At 38.6% G+C, this 14,875-nt stretch overlaps 1 non-coding gene across 1 annotated transcript; it reads left to right on the plus strand.

The window, feature by feature from the left end:
- The first annotated feature begins 11,297 nt into the window (after positions 1 to 11,297).
- LOC128592903 (U6 spliceosomal RNA) lies at positions 11,298 to 11,404 on the plus strand. Its single transcript, XR_008382114.1, has one exon. It is a non-coding gene; the product is annotated as a U6 spliceosomal RNA (small nuclear RNA).
- Positions 11,405 to 14,875: the final 3,471 nt, after the last annotated feature.

Raw genomic sequence — 14,875 nt, forward strand, 5'->3', positions numbered from 1 at the left:
GAGGGTGGCGGGTTCAAACCCAGCCCCGGCCAAATTGCAACAAAAAAATAGCCGGGTGTTGTGGCGGGCGCCTGTAGTCCCAGCTGCTCGGGAGGCTGAGGCAGGAGAATCGCGTAAGCCCAAGAGTTAGAGGTTGCTGTGAGCTGTGTGATGCCACGGCACTCTACCTGAGGGTGGTATGTGAGACTCTGTCTCTACAAAAAAAAAAAAAAAAAAAAAGAATTTAAAAAAAAAAGGGGGTGAAGAAGAAAACCATGAAGCTTTTCTTGCCGCCTTTGGTGCTTCAAAAAGAACCATCTTGAAATCAGAAGGCCTCAGGCTTCCACCCCTATGCTAAGACCAGAACATGTTAGAAAAGTACGTTAAGGTACAAACCTTCCAAAAGTTTCTCTGTGTCACTTTAGCAGTTTTAGAATAAAGCTGAATGGCCTAAGTCTTGGAAATGTTTTCCACTATAACAAGTTTTGTCATGGGAATTATTTTTCTTTCTTTCTTTCTGGAGACAGAGTCTCACTTTGTCACCCTCAGTAGAGTGTCATGGCCTCACAGCTCACAGAAACCTCCAGCTCTTGGACTAGGCGATTCTCTTGCCTCAGCTTCCCGAGTAGCTGGCACTACAGGCACCCGCCATGCCTGGCTATTTTTTTGTTACAGTTTGGCTGAGGCCAGGTTTGAACCCACCGCCCTTGGTATATGGGGCTAGCACCCTATTCACTGAGCCACAGGTTCTACCCAGGAATTATTTTTTATACATGTATTTTTTTAAGCACTAACGAGGTACCAGGAATTATGCTGCACTTACCTCATTTCAACTTCACAAAAAATGTTATTAGGTGAATACATTTATATCTCCATTTACAAACAATGAAATAAAGCACAGAGAGACGAAGAAACTAATCCAAGGCTACAAACCTGCTAATACCCCTATACACACACTACATATCTATGGCCTTCTATTTTCATGATACCTTAAGAAAACCACTTAATAGTCACGGCACCAATGGTATATGACAATTGAGCTTTCATTTTTCTCATTTGTAAAATGGTGATAAATGGTAACTTTCTTAAAGGACTCTTATGATAATTAAATGAGATCATTTCTGTAGCATATGCCATAATGCCCAACCCTTTAGGTACTCATTAGATAATTACTATTTCAATATCATCTCATAATGGATAGAGTAGGTAACTCCTTCATTTATCCATATCTTCCTTTCTTCACTCACTGAGTGAATTTATTCATTCATTTATTCATTCAGGGGTTCTGTGGTCAAGCCTGGACAAAATTGTCCATAGGTGGCTTCCTGTTAAACTCCTCAATGCAGATTTTCTTTAGAAAGAAAAGAAAGAGAAAGGGCAGGGAGACATACAAAGAGTTGCTACATATTTACTTGGGACCAAAATCTTATTGGTACTCCCTAATTTAATCCTCCCAGCAGCCCCATGTAGAAAATATCTTCATCCCCATTTTATAAATAAAGAAATTACATTCCAGAAAGATTAGATCTCCTGCCCAAGGTCACACAGCTGAAGAGAGGCAGAGGCCATATTCCTTCACAGATGTTGTATTCTGAATACTGTGCTTGTTTCTTGGAGCCAAATGTCTACCCAAACCTCTAGGGAATTAAGTAGCCTTGAAGAATAAAATGTCTCCTTGAAAAAGCAGAACGTGTGATGCTAGAGCCTAGTGACAAATGCCATTTTCCTTTTTAGCGCCTCGAGCTACAACAAGTCCCAAAACACATACCAGATAGAAACTGAAAAGCCCTGATTAAACAACTACAGTTCCAAAAATAAAATGAGTGTTAAAAAAAAAAAAAGTAATCCAAAGAAGAACTAAAAACCAACACAAGAGTAAACCTTATAGAAATATGCACTTAGAAACAAGAGTAAATGGGCCTCATCTCCAAGAGCAGTAATACCAGAAGACCATCCTCCAAGTCTCTGACAACCTCTGTCTTGAAACCTCCAATGACCCTGGAGACACAGAGCCAGTAGAGTCCTTATTCATTTCTTTATCTATTCTTCTCAAAGGTGTTCTACCGTTACTGCACTTATTCATGCCCCCCTATGCTAAGTAACACCCACAGCACAAGATTTCCTGCCTTCGCTGAATTTATAGTCTAGTGGAAGAGAAAAGTAATTATTAAATAATCCTATAAATCAAAGGTTCTCAACCTTCCTAATGCCGTGGCCCTTTAATATAGTTCCTATGGGTCACAACCCTCAGGTTGAGAATGACTGCTATAAATGTATAATTGCTCTTAAAGTGAACACTATAAAGGAGGCCCATGTGGAGCTAAGAGCATCTATATTAAGGTGAATTGCCATAATCAGGAAACTAAAGAGTAAGTTGAGAGAGAGAATGAGTATTGGTGAAGGTTCTTAGGTACAAACAAAAAAGGCACTGTTAGTTGAAGACAGCAGGCATATATGGAGGAATATATTAGATAGTTCAGAGAATCATTGGGAGGACAGAGAATCTAGGCTTCCAGCAGCACCTTCTCTAGCAGAAACAAACTGAAGCATGATATGGACTAATGATCTGTAAGGATTTCCAACTTACTTTCTTCTCTCCATTTCTTTCACTAAGCCTTTTATTCCAAACTCCTCCTGTGATTTAACCTCCTGACATACCATGTCTCAGCTGAGGTGAACCACCTGAAAGAGGGTCACTGAGTGTGGAAGAGGTAGGCATGAGGATACTCCTAATAGGCTCAGATCGCTCAGATCACTCCTCAAAACCCACCACGAGAGCTTCATGACCTCAAGATAAAACTGAAACCCACCTCATGACACCTGATACCATTAATGAGCTGCTCACGACCTATATGTAACAGACACATCAAAGCACTTCTTGCTAGTGTGAATCCTGCATTTTAGAGCTCATCCAGGTGCCCATCAGATTTAGCTCAGTAGATGTAAGACTTGAGGAAAGAGAGGAGTGGTCACAAGAAGCCTTCTGAAACAAGTAGGTATTCATCTGCAACATTGGTGATGGCCAGCCACAAGCCTCCTCTGAGAAGACATGTTTTAGAAAATATGGAAAAACTGCATTGTGTATTATCTTCCATTGATAAATTATAATGTAATTTTCAGCTTATGAAAATATGTCAACTCTGTCACTTGGTAGGGGAGCAATTTGATTTAAAAAAAGGGGGGGAACCTGTGTGCATTCTTTCTATCTCTTAACAGCAGCTGGAATGTTACCATGAAAGCCTACTAACAGATTTTGACCTAAACTATAAGCTGTTCTTCCACTATATACAAATTACCTCCAACTTAGACTGCATTTGACAGAAGGTCATAGGGCAGACTGCTCATCACCAGAAAAGTGATGAAGGCTTTCACAAATTGGCAATCCATGTGTGTGTCCAGAACTCCTGGGCTTTGCTGCCAGTTTTCCTCAACTCATTCAGGCAAGAAAAAGTAAATATTGTGTCCAGGTTTAAGGATAAAGGTGATGTTGGTGACATTGAAGAATAGCCACTTTTGTTGAGAAAATAAAGATTACAGTTTTTCAGAAGAGTTTTCTGGCTTAGGTGAAACCCCTGGATTCATCTGGAAGTGAGAGAGCATACTCAAGCTTACTCTGTCAGCCCATCTTGAAGGGAGCCTGGGTTTCTGAGACTAGGACCCCAGGAGTATTTGCTCTGGACATAGTGAAAATCTTAACCCAGCACAGATGCATTTGAATGTATTCTTCCTGACAAAAACATCCTGTAGGGAGAGCTAAGGAAGACTAGTCTTTGGATGTTTTTCTCCTGTGTGAGAGGTGAAGTATGAAGGGAGGGGCTGAGAGTGTACCCACCTATGATCAGGGTGCAGTTTATGGTCATATTGCATGGATATGAAGGATTTGCATTTTCAGGGATAAAAAATATTTCCCTCAAGTAGGCTCTTCTGTTTTAGGCAAAATCATGCATATTGAAAACATCCCCCAAATCACAGAACTTAAGATTTCCAGTATTCATTTTGACTAATACACCAGACAGAGATAGAGAAGAAAAGAGGGAGAAAGATAGAATACATGAAGGGAGAGGGGGACGCAGGTAGAAGTAATAAAGTCAGCCCTTCTACCTTTTTCAGTTTCATTATATGTTTAATTTACTATGAGAATTTTAACACAGAAATGGGAACAAATAAATACTGTAAGTTTTTTTGAAATTTGGATGTGAAAAACATGTATACAATAGGCACAGTGAGAGTTAAAAAAAATAATTAGCCACTCCAAATAAATTCACAGTTAAAAACTAACTGGACAGATTGTTACATAATCAAAGTAATAATTTCTGCAAAAGTACTTCATTATAAACAACATTGTGTGTGTGTCTAAGAGAGAAAGTAAATAAGGAGGTATGGTTAGTTAAGACTTAAAATATTATGAACAGGAATCCATACTTTAGAGAGAGTTGTTTAAACTCTTTAGATATCATTATCAAAATCTATACAGTGTATTTGTTTACCAGCTAAAAAGAGATCAGAAATTTTTTTTTCAGAACCCAATGAGAAAAATGGGCAAAGGAAATGAACAGACAATTCACAGAAGAGGAAACTTAAGAAGCTAAAAACCGTGTAAGATATTCCCAAACTCATTGGTAACTATGGAAATGCAAGTTTAAACCCAAATCAGACATTACAGATCCATCAGAATGGCAAAAACTACAGATCTGGATAGCAACCAAGTTTGTTGAGGACCTTGTGTGCAGGTCCTGAGAGTGCAAGCAGAAATAGCCATGTAGGAGCAGCCAAGCACCATTACCCAAACCAGGAACCCCTCTCAGAGTCATCCCCAAAGAAGCTCTCTTAGGCACACATGGTAAAGTGGTAAATGCAGCATCATTTGTAATACCAAGGAATGAATGTCATCTGTAGAAATGGACACTGGGTAATGTGATATGTTCAACCTTTAGCCTCAGAAAACACATGTCGACAAAAGCAGAGCCAGGAGATGGAACCAGTTGAAAGAGTTATTTGCCAATCAGAAACACTTGGTTTAGACTTTACTCAAGCAAATTCAAAAGGAATTAAGGCGTTTTATAGAGGAGACAGAGAGAAGGCAGAATAGAGACAGCTCCTTTGTGCTATGCATGGTGAGACTGAAGAGAAAAGGACTATATCCACCTCTAGCTGAGGGGCCTACCCAGAAACATCACTTTGGGGGCACAGAGAGGCAGCAGAAGACTCCAAGAGATGATAAGTAGGTCGGGAACAGTGGAGAATCAGCACAGAGAGCTGGTATCCCTGAAGGGGAAGAAGAAATCCCCCAGAGAGATGGAAGCCCTACTGGAGGATATCATAAATGAAAATTTCCCAAATATCACCATAGATTCTGACACAATCCTTTCAGAGGGATATGGAACCCAAGGTTTTCTCACCTCAAACAGAGCTTCTCCAAGACACATTGTCATGAACCTGTCCAAAGCTAAGATAACAGAAAATTCTGCAAGCAGCCAGGAGTAAGTGCCAATTGACCTATAGGGGCAGTCTACTCTCTCCATGGTGAGAGTGGACTTCTCAAATAAAACTTTTCAAACCAGAAGAGAATGATCATCTAACTTTAACCTTCTTAAACAAAACAATTTCAGTCTAGAATTCTATATCCTGCTAAGCTAAGCTTTAAAATTGATGGAGACATCAAATCATTTACTGATATGCAAACATTGAGGAAGTTTACCACATCAAGACCAGCTCTACAGGAAATACTTAGACCTATTCTACACACTGACCATCTCAATGGACCATCAGAAAACCAAACATCAAGAAACTAAAGGACAAAACCTACCTTCCACAATGACACAAAGGATAAAACTAAACAATGGACTTTCATAAAATAAGATGAATAGAACTCCATCATACTTATCAATTATCTTAAAAATGTTAATGGCTTGAATTCCCCACTGAAGAGGTATCAGGTGGCTGATTGGATAAAAAAGCACAAACTAACCATATGTTGCCTATAGAAAACACACCTCTCCTTGAAGGACAAAGCAAGACTCTGTATGAAGGGATGGAAAACAATATTACAGACAAATAGAAATCAGAAGAAAGGAGGGGTCACAACCTTATTTGCAGATACAAGTGGATTTAAAGCAACTTACATCAAAAAAGACAAAAATGGAGACTTCATATTGGTCAAGGGAACAATACAACAAGAAGATATTTCAATTCTAAATATTTATGCACCCAATTTAAATGCTCCCAGATTTATGAAACAGAGCAATATGATATCCTATAACACCACAATACTAGGGGACTTTAACACTCCTCTTACAGCCAAAGATATAAAGGACTTAAACTGTGACCCTAGAAAACAGTGCTTAATAGACATATACAGGACACACCATCCCAAAGCTAAGGAATATACATTATTTTCTCAGTCCTTGGAACATTCTCTAAAATAGATCATATCCTAGGATGCAAATGAAACCTCAATAAAATCAAAAGAACTGAAATTATACCTTGTATCTTCTCAGACCACAAGGCAATAAAGGTGTAACTCAACTCCAACAAAAATTCTCATCCCCACACAAAGACATGGAAACTAAACAACCTTATGCTGAATGACAGTTGGGTCAAGGAAGAAATAAAAAAGGAATCATTAACTTCATAAAACCTATCAACAATGAAGGCACAAGCTGTTAACAAAACCTGTGGAACACTGAAAAAGCAGTCATATGAGGGTAATTTATTGCATTAGATACTCATATCCAAAAAACAGAAAGAGAGCACATTGGCAACCTAATGAATCATCTTAAAGAAATGGAAAAGGAAGAGCGATCCAATCCCAAACCTAGCAGAAGAAAAGAAATAACCAAAATTAAATCAGAAATAAATGAAATTGAAAACAAAAGAATCATTCAGAAAATTAATGAAACAAAAGTTGGTTCCTTGAAAGGATAAATAAGATTGATAAACCATTGACCAGATTAACTAGAAGTAGAAAAGTAAAATTTTGAATAATCTCAAACAGAAACAAAAAGGGGAAACAACAACTGATACCAAAGAGATGCAAGAGATTATTTCTGACTACTATAAAAAAAAAACTTTATGCCCAGAAATTTGACAATATGGAGGAAACGGTCCAATACCTGGAATCACACCATCTCCCTAGACTTAACCAGGAAGAAATAGATCTCTTCGACAGACCAATATCAAGCACTGAGATTTCAGAAACTATAAAAAAGCTTCCAAAAAAAAAAAGCTTGGGACCAGATGGTTTCACATTAGAGTTCTATCAGACCCTCAAAGATGAGCTTGTACCTCTACTGCAGAACCTACTCCAAAACACCGAGAAGGAAGGAACTTTCTGTAACATAGAAAGTGTTGTGTTTATGAAGCAAGCACAACCCTGATAACAAAACCAGGAAAGGACCCAACTAAAAAGGAGAACTATAGACCAGTTTCCCAATTTCACTAATGAATATCAATGCAAAAATACTCAAAAAAAAAAAAAATCTTATCTAATAGAGATTTCAGCTACACATTAAAAAAATTATACATTGGGTGACAACTGTGGCTCAAAGAAGTAGGGTGCCAGCCCCATATGCAGGAGGTGGCAGGTTCAAACCAGCCCCAGCCCCACCAAAAAAGTTATACATCACAATCAAGTAGGCTTCATCCAAGGGATGCAAGACTGGTTTAACATATGCAAATCCATAAATGGTAATTCACCATATCAATAGAAGCAAAAACAAAGACCATATGATCCTCTCAATAGATGCGGAAGAAGAATTTGACAAAATCTAGCAACCTTTTCTAACAAGAACACTTCAGAAAATAGGCATAGGTGGCACATTTTTAAGCTGATTGAAGCTATGTACGACAAACTCACAGCTAATATCTCCATACTGAATAGAGTAAAACTGAAAGTTTTTCCATATAGAACTGGAACCAAACAAGGATGTCCACTATTGCCACTATTATTCAACATTGTGCTGGAAGTTCTAGCCAATGCAATCAAGCAAAAGAAAGATATAAAACATATCCAAATATGGGCAAAGGAGGTCAAACTGTCATTCTTGGCTGATGATATAATCTCATACATAGAAAACCCCAGAAACTAAACCACAAAACTCCTGGAAGTGATTAAGAAAGACAGTAATATCTCAGGGTACAAAATCAATGTCCACAAATCAGTAGCCTTTGTATATGCCACCAGCCAAGTTGAGAAGCAATTCAAGGATACAATTCCTTTCATAGTAGCTTCAAAGAAAATGAAATACAAATATACCAAACAAAAGACATGAAAGATCTCTACCAAGAGAATTATAAAATTAAGAAAAGAAATAGTAAAATACATTAGCAAATGGAAGAACATACCATGCCCCCGGCTGGGCAGAATCAACATTGTCAAAATGTCTATTCTGCCCAAAGCAATCTACAGATTCAATGCAATCTCCATTAAAATACCAACATCATATTTTGAAGAACTGGAAAAAATAGTTCTTTGTTTTGTACAGAACCAGAAAAAAAAACATCTAGCTAAGGCTATTCTTAGTAATAGAAACAAAGCCAGAGGCATCACCCTATCAGACTTCAAGTTATATTACAAGTCCACAGTGATCAAAACAGCATGGTATTGGCACAAAAATAGAGACATAGGCATATGGAACAGAATAGAAAACCAAGAGATGTAACCAGTCTCCACTTGCCATCTACTCTTTGATAAACCAAACGAAAGCACACACTGGGGGAAAAGAATCCCTATTCAACAAATGGTCCTGGGAAAAGTGGATAACCACAAGTAAAAGACTGAAACTGGACCCGCACCTCTCACCACTTACAAAAAGTGACTCAAGATGGATAAAAGATTTAAATATAAGACATGAAATGATAAAAATCTTAGAAGAAAGTGTGGGGCAAACTCTTGATGATGTTGAACTGGGGAAAGATTTTTTTTTTTTTTTTTTTTTTGTAGAGACAGAGTCTCACGGTACCCCCCTCGGGTAGAGTGCCGTGGCGTCACACGGCTCACAGCAACCTCTAACTCTTGGGCTTACGCGATTCTCCTGCCTCAGCCTCCCGAGCAGCTGGGACTACAGGTGCCCGCCACAACACCCGGCTATTTTTCTGTTGCAGTTTGGCCAGGGCTAGGGTTTGAACCCACCACCCTCGGCATATGGGGCCGGCGCCCTACTCACTGAGCCACAGGCGCCGCCCAAACTGGGGAAAGATTTTATGAAAAGACTCCGGTGGCCATTGAAACAATGGGACTTAATTAAGCTGAAAACCCTCTGCACAACTAAGGACACAACAAGTAAACCAAAAGGACAACCTTCAGAATGGCCAAAGATATTTGCAAGGTGTGAATCTGACAAATGGCTGATAACAAGAATCTACCGGAATCTCAAATTAATCACATCTACCACTGGGCAAGAGACATGAACAGAACCTTCTCTGAGAAAGACAGATGAATGGCTAACAAACATTTGAAAAAAATGCTCATCATCCCTAATTATTAGAGAAATGCAAATCAAAACCACCCTGAGAATATCACCTAACCCCAGCAAGAATAGCCCACATCACAAAGTCTCAAAGTTACAGATATGGAGAAAAGGGAACACTTTGGGGCAGTGCCTGTGGCTCATAGGAGTAGGGCTCTGGCCCCATATACCAGAGGTGGCAGGTTCAAACCCGGCTCCCTGCCAAAAACTGGAAAAAAAAAAAAAAAAAAAAAATATAAAAGGGAACACTTTTACACTGTTAGGGGACTGCAAACTAATACAACCTCTTTCGAAAGAAGTGTGGAGAACCTCAAATAACTCAAATTGGACCTCCCATTTTGATCCTGCAATCCCATAACTAGGCATCTACCCAGAAGAAAAAAAATTCTTTTACCACTAGACTGTTTATCACAGTTCAATTTACATTTGCCAAAATATGCAATCAACGTAAATGCCCACCAACCCAGAAATGTATTAAGAAACTGTGGTATATGTATACCATGGAGTACTATTTAGCCATTAAAAAAGATAGAGACTTTACATTTTTTGTATTAACCTAGATGGGGTTGGAACACATTCTTCTCAGTGAAGTATCACAGGAATGGAGAAGCAAGAATCAAATGTACTCAAGTCTAATATGAAGCCAGTAGACAATCTAATACACGCCCCACATAGGAGGAAAACTTAAATCAACTCAAGGTGGGGGGCAAGAGAATGAGGGAGTGGGAGAGGGGAGGGGTTATGGGTGTGCTCCCCCTCAATGGGCACAATGTTAGGGTGTATGGCACACCTCTTGTGGGCGGGACTTCACCTAATAAATGCAAACATGGTAACCTAATTCTTTGTACCCAAAATTAACCTGAAACAATAAAAATAATAAATAAACTTAACATCATTTGTACACTGGTCTCATAAGTATATATGTAAAGGTTTTTTTGTTTGTTTGTCTGCAGTTTTTGGCCGGGGCTGGGTTTGAACCCACCACCTCTGGCATATGGGGCTGGCACCCTCTTCCTACTCCTTTGAGCCACAGGCGCCACCCATATGTAAAGGTTTTAATTACATAACTTTATTTTAACTCACTTAAGTTCATGCGTTAAACCTGTTCATTCATTACCTGTCCAGTATCCCTTCCCACTTTTTCACTAACGAAGTTAAAACTATTCAGCCTCCCTGGTGCCCTTGCAAAGCATGGAGGCTTAATTCAGTGCTGGCCAATAAGATGTAATTCAATTTGGGGCTCAATCAGAAGGTGAAGCTTGGTTAAGACAGAGAATTTTGCCCGACCCCTTCCACCTCATTCCTGCCTAGATCCTGGATAAGAGGTTTGAAGAGAAGCAGGCACTTTGTAACGACAAGGCGTCAAGTGGGTGGCAGAAGGCCTGCACACCCAGGGTGACCCAACAGTGAGGTGAAGGAGCTTGGTTTCCTGATGGCTTTGCTGAGCCACAGTGACTGCCTGGACTTCCTACCACCCCCCACTCCCTCCCGCTTTTTGTAATCTGTGATGCCATTGTTACTTGGTTTTCTATTATTTACAAATAAATGGATTCCAGATACTATATTAATCTTTTTGCACATTTTCAAATACAAAGACTTCTGTAAATAAAAAATCAAGAAGAAAGAAAAAGAAAGCTGTGAGCTATGAAGACTATAACCCAACTATAGCACAAGACTATGGGGAAAGGGCCAAGGAAGGGGAAGGGAGGGGGGAGGTTTTGGTGGAGGGAGGGTAACGAGTGGGGCCACATCTATGGTACATCTTAGAATGGATACAGGCGATTGCACTAATGTACGCAGCTATGATTTAACAATAAAAAAAAGAAAATAATAAATAAATTTGGGACTATAGTGCTGGCTTCGGCAGAACATATATTAACATTAGAATGATACAGAGAAGATTAGCACGGCCCCTGAGCAAGGATGACACGCAAATTCGTGACATGGTCATATCTTTAGAGTTGTTATGGAAGGATTTGGTGCACTTCAAAGATAGTATTTATGTTGGCAAAACTTGAGAATAAATTGGTCTTGAATTGAAAAAAATAAAATAAAATAAAAATAAATAGATTTGGGATTAAAAAAAAGAAAGCTGTGAGCTTACTGCTCTATAATTTATATTCATTTCCTATAAAGTAATTTAAATGTATAGTTTTAAAATGATATTCAGAAATTAAATTGAGAAGGCAAAAGAGATTGCCTGATAAGTAAGGATTTCTCAAGAATATCCAACATAAAATATGTAAGTAAAAATCTAAAACCCCATTTTATTAAAAAGTTATTGAAAACCTCCTTTAAAACTGCTTGAGAAATAAATATGTTCTGACCAGGAAAAAAATAAAATATATGCAAGTGTCTATAAAGAGTTATAAGTTATAACTTTTATCAATTTCAAGACAAATTCAAAATCAAGAAATGAGATACTATTATAATTAAACTGTGATTTACTAATTTTATTTTTAAGTGTAATCTTTCTATAAAAACTAATTTCCCAATTCTCTAGTAGGGTAAAAATTAAAAAGTAAACTTAAAAAATTAACTTGTATGCTATGGAAACTGGCAACATTCTAAAACTATACTAAGTTGCAGTAATAGGATCTTTAGATAAACATATCATAACATGAAAAATTCTTTCAAAGCCAAAATTCATTTTTTTTAAAATAAAGAAAAGAAATCATACTTTATGGCCTGTGGAACAGTAGAATGTGATCCAAAAAAAGGGAACAGAATGATTCCTTAACTTTTCTTTTAAGTAAACAAGTCTTGCATTCAAGCTTTATTTTCTCTAAATGATTGCTAACTCTGTACTTGGAAACTTTTTCTTGAATGCCTGTAGTTCAAAAGAAATAAAAACGTATACTAAAACTTAGAAAATTAACATTTCACAGTTTAGTAATTTCCTTATAAATTAGAATGAGAAAAACATCTACTGGTAAATTAAGTTTTCGTTAAAACTCAATTCTTCAGAAGTGACTGTATGTTTTATCTCTGTTGTATTTGTTCATTTATACAGAAAGCAAGCATAGAAATATATCACGACACATTTTAATTATGCCATGATTAGGTTTTACAGCAAAGACAAAGTTTTTATGACTGTAATTTTCTAAATGTCTCATATTTTCATATAAAAACAGCAACAATCGAAAGCATTCTAGTTACTCTTACTTAAATTGATACTGGAAAATACGAAAATGTAACGTTAACATGGTATTACAACTAATATTACAAATAATATTTCAAAATCGAAACGACTGGGTTTAACGAAAATAAATTGCTTCTGGTGAAACCAGACATTATAAAATCATATAGATTTATGTAGGTAATTTTCAAGAAAAACATTTTAGTGGGACTTGTTAATATTAATTATAAGCTATCTTATTAATTAGCTTATATTTTCTTGACTTCTGAGTTTGTTTGGGGGACTCTGGATTTTTTTTTTTTTTTGCAGCTTTTGGCTGGGGCTGGGTTTGAACCTGCCACCTCGGGCATATGGGGCCGGCGCCCTACCCCTTTGAGCCACAGGCACTGCTGGGGGGACTCTGGATTTATACAAAACTGAGTGCAGCGGAGACATGTAGTGCCCACCATGGAGGAAATGTGCTCCTCTGTGCCATTAGGTGGGGCTGCATGACTAGTCTTGGCTGTTGGGCTGTAGCTTGACGGAAGTGGAATGTGGCCCATTTGGAGCAAAGCACTGCAGAGCCAGGTGATGACACAGCATCCCTTCTCCTGAGGAGGAAAGCCATGTGCTCCAGATGGTGCAGTTTCAAGATGGCGGATCTCATGTCAACCTGGATTCCTGAGTAAGGGTGTGGAGTCTAGCTCCCACTGACCGAGGGAACATAAATATTGTTCTAAACCTAGTCATCTGAGATATGAATTTATCTCTACTCATCTAAATAGAATTCAACACCTAACTATCTAGAACAGTGATTTTCAAGCAGTGAACCATGAAAATTTTTAAAGATTGTTAAACTATTTTTGAAAGAAGTTCAAAGCAAAGTATATTTTTTTTACTTTTTTTGATCAGTGTAATTTAAGTGTACATTGAAAGTTTAACTATAGGTTCAACTGTGCTGTGAGATTAAAAAAAAATTGAAATACGCTGTTGTTAGTAAATACATATGCATATGCAAAATCTAGGTTTACATTTTAGACCATAAAGATAATTTTAGGCAAGCCCTCAATATTTTGTACTTTTCTATGTTGTCTACTAATTGTATACAATGTCTGCATCAGTACCAAGAGTCGTATGCTTTTGTATTTCTTCAGGTCCTTCTGATAAAAAAGATAAAGAGAATGGAATTAGTCTTTCCCTCTAAATTATGTACAATGACCAGATGATACCAACATGTAAAGTGTAAAATGCACCTGCCATTATTTAGGCTTCACCAACCATCAAGTGTTGAAAGCTCTGTCTGATCCTATCCTGCTCGAGGATCTGGTCCAAATTCAGGAACAACTCCCTGGAGACTGATCTTCCTTTCTCCTGCACTTCAACATTTTTTCCAGTCTCCTCTGCATCCCCATCCTCTTTGCTAGCAATGCGGGGTGCTTCAGGGTATCCCTGACTCTTCGACTCCACACTCTCCTCTTTAAAGAGCTCATCCTACTTATGATGCCAGTGATTTCCTAATCTCGCCACTATGGCAGGTCCCTCACCAGCACCGTGGATGTATCTAGTACCCACAGAACATCTCCACAGTTCATCATCTCTCCCCAACCAACCTGTTTCTCTTCCTTTGTCCCGTCTCTCAACATCACCATCAACTTGGATATCTGGACTATCATCTTACAAATCATCACTGGTTCAAGGTTATTCCCCCCTGAACTCCTTAGTTTTCCCTCTTATACTTGGACCTTCTCTTCTCACACATGGCTACTCTAACCCATACCAGACTGTACCCGCCCCAGTCGTACCCCACTTCTATCCTATTCTATCAGCTTTCTAATCACCAGTCTCTCCTGCATCTTTCCATGCCTCCCCTTCACTCAGGATGGAGTCCCCTTCCGTGGAACCCCAGGCCCCCTGTGATCTTATGCCCGTTTTTACTGAGCCTTTATTCTCTCCATTCCCCTCCCTGGCATCGTGTTCCAGTTATATTGCATTTCTTGTGCACTCCTGCACGCTATGTGTACCTCTAGGCCCTTGTTCACGCTGTGCCTTGCATCTGAAATGCCTTTTTTCACCATTCATCTAGCTAAGTGCTAGTCATCATTCAGTTTCAGCTTGGGCACCACCTCCCTAAGGGTGCCTTTCCAGCCCTCTAACTGACCAAAGTCCCTCCCAATGATGCTTCATTTCCTGTGCTTCCCTCTAACATGGGACGATTGTATCATCCCACCACTTCCTGTTTGTCTACTAGCCTCTCTCTCTTCCTCCCTCCAACCCTACAGCTCACTCTGTGCAGGGACAGAAGCAGATTCCC

Source organism: Nycticebus coucang, chromosome 8 (assembly GCF_027406575.1).
Source record: "Nycticebus coucang isolate mNycCou1 chromosome 8, mNycCou1.pri, whole genome shotgun sequence".
NCBI classification, from domain to species: domain Eukaryota; kingdom Metazoa; phylum Chordata; class Mammalia; order Primates; family Lorisidae; genus Nycticebus; species Nycticebus coucang.